A 3,133-nucleotide genomic window follows, 5' to 3' on the forward strand; every position below is an offset into this window, starting at 1 on the left:
CTTTGAACCACTATTTATAATAAAATATTTAAAAAATGTCCTTGCTTTTCTCTGAGTCTGTTCCCATGATGCACTGCAGTTTCTCCCCCAAAAATCAGGACGCCATGGCGTTCATGTTTGTTTTGATATATATGCACAGTGTTCAGTGGACGCACTGTCAGCACCCTGTGTGTTACTCCTAAAAGAAGAAAAGCAGAATGAAACAGAAATATGGCACAGCACCCTCTGCTGGTCATGGAGGTGCAATGACACCCTCAGAGGTTTGTCATGCTGTAGCTTTTAAAGATCATTAAAATCACACTTTTTTTGCTCAAATACAAAGAAAACAATCTTAGATGTTTGTACAACATAATTAATATGATAAAATACAATGAATAAATGAAGGAGACAAAAAATGTTATTTCTTCAAAGTGTCTGAAAACATCATAACAAAGTAGAGAATGTCATTTTTTTTTACTAGATTTGTCCGACTCAGAGTGCTGAAGCTTCATGTTGGCGTCAGATTAACTTTACATTTAAATATGAAGACTGACTTTTTGTCCAGCATCACTTCAGCTGTTCTCACATCTGCGCTCCTGAAAATATCTCGAGAATATCAGGATGACTGTCTCTGAAATCCTCCTGATCTGGTTGTTCACACATGCACCATGTTAGAAAGAATAAAAAACATGTCCTCTATACGACCCTATAATGAGAATATGTGTGTTTGTATCAACGCTGTGTAGTTGAAGAGAATCTCAATGTGAACTAAAGAGTGGAGAAGAACAAACTGGAGAACAGGAAACATGCAGCAGCAGGTTGATTAGAGCACGGAGATGGTAGAGGTGGCGTGCAGACAGTCTATGGTCGTGCAGCGATCACAGGGAATAAAGGTCACCACCCCCTCCCATTGGCCCCTCCCACTGGCTCCAGGTGAATTCTCCTGATTATATCCTGCTGTGTTCTCACATCAGATCACTCTGACTTTCTGCAGAATAAATACGAGGAGGCTGGAGGAGAAACTCTGAGTGAAGAGAGAAACATTCAGATGTTTGTGTAATTTTAACCATTTTATTGCAAAAATGGAGATACACTGTTGCTTGGCGTCGCAGGTTAGCTGAGGAATCATTACAGCAACCAGATCATGTGTCATCTGGTTATATGGGAACATGAATATTGTTGAACCCCTCCTTCAAGTTGATGCATCTACGTCTAACCTTTATTTTCCTCCTCTATAGAGAACAAACCATGTGACGTATTTTTGTAGGCCAACCCTGAAGTATCATCTCCATGGGGTCTAACCAGAATCCTCCTCTGGGATGTTTTCATTGGATTTTGGATCATTGCAGAAAATAATCTCTGTGTTAAACACACGTTTCTGAAGCGTAGGCGTTTTGTTCAGCAGGATAATCTTCACAGATGAACGCCATTTTTATGATGTTTGAAGCGTTAATGCGGCCGACAGAAGTAAAAAGCTAACGTTATGCTAAAGCTAACTACACCGCGGTCGGATGATTGTGACGTCACTAGCGTTCAGCTTCAGACGATCTCCGATAAACTAATCCACGTAGCTTCATAAATAGTTTACTAACATAATATTCACCTTAACCTAAAGATTAAACCTACAGGAGACATCTCCGACTAGTGAGAGAGTTCCCGCCCTCTGCGTCCGGCGTGATGACGTTTAATGTCCCCGACGACCGCTGTAGTCACATTTAGCCACTTGTTAGCAACCACCTTTTTAAAGAAGAGTAAAAACTTCAAACTTCACAAGTGGAGGTTTTACCTAACGTAGTTTATGTGGTCTAACAAAACACCAACATCTCTTCAGCTTGTGTTAACCACAGACCTTATTTCAGGCGTCTAACCACAAACACATTCAAAATCCCCGTTGACTTTTAGACGTTAGACCCCATGGCGCTCAAATGCTAACTCACTTCCTGGTTTTAGGACTCATTCCTGTGGAGCTCTATTTAAAGCATTCTGTCGTGTGTAATTATCCAACACGATGTGTCAGTATGTCAGGAGTTAAACATCGGCAGTGAGGAGTCACAGAGACTCTCTGCAGAAACATGACGGTAACTTCCTCTGCCACAGGTTATCTACCTATTTAGAGTATCTTTGTTAATGAGACTCTGCAAACACACAGAGGTCTTTGGCACCGCTAAGTCTAGACTTAGATATAAGACCCCCCCCTTGATCCCCCCCTCTCTCTCTCTATCACCTACAGCCCTAATTACCTGCCTGAGAGGCCTTTAATATTCATCGAGCCGAGAGGAGGTCGGAGGATTAGGCCTCAGTTGTTTGGTTTGTCACATACATGCAGCTCATTTGATATGCGAGCAGCAGAGGTCGACACATAAAGCCTAATATACTCACTCCCACCTTTCATCACAGAAGAGCTAATAAAGCCTCGGGGCTCAGAGGGCTTAAGATGAAAGGGTTAACACGGCCGTGCTGATTGGCCTCTCATTACATGTGAGTAAACACAGTCACAGATAATGTGGATTAGGAGAAGACAGGTCCTCTCCATCATTAAGCTCTGACAGCTGGAAGCTGCAGATCATCATCAAATCAAAGTCAGCAGCAGCTTTCTGACGGGTCGGCGCTCTGCGTGACAACGGGAGGATTCACACAAGATTTAACCTGAAATAGCACAAAGATGTCAAATTACAAGTTTTAAAAAAAGGTTTGAGACCTGTGATGAATCTGATGGCAGCAACATGTCTCTAAAAGTTGTGACAGTGGAAACTAAAGACTGAAAAAGCCGGTAGCTTAGTGTTTAGTGTGCACGCCCCTCATGTGCTGTAGTTTAAAGTCTATGAGGTTATATTCCTCCGAGTGGACGGCCCGGGTCTGAATCCGACCTGTGGCTCCGCCCCCATATATCCAATACCCAAAAAATAAACCTTTAAAATGTTTTTGGAAACAAGAGACTGGAAAATGTTTGAATCGCTGAAAAAACTGGTTCAAATCTTACAGGTTAATATGTGATTGAGGTTGTGGCGTCAGTAGCCTAGTGGTTAGTGTGCACGCCTCATGGATGGCGGTTGAAGTCCTCCAAGCCGGCAACCTGGGTTAGAATCCGACCTGTTGCTCTTTTAACGCAAGTCATTCCCTGAATGAGGTTCTGATGTGCGACTCTATTCAGCGT

Source organism: Labrus mixtus, chromosome 1 (genome assembly GCF_963584025.1).
Source record: "Labrus mixtus chromosome 1, fLabMix1.1, whole genome shotgun sequence".
Lineage (NCBI taxonomy): Eukaryota > Metazoa > Chordata > Actinopteri > Labriformes > Labridae > Labrus > Labrus mixtus.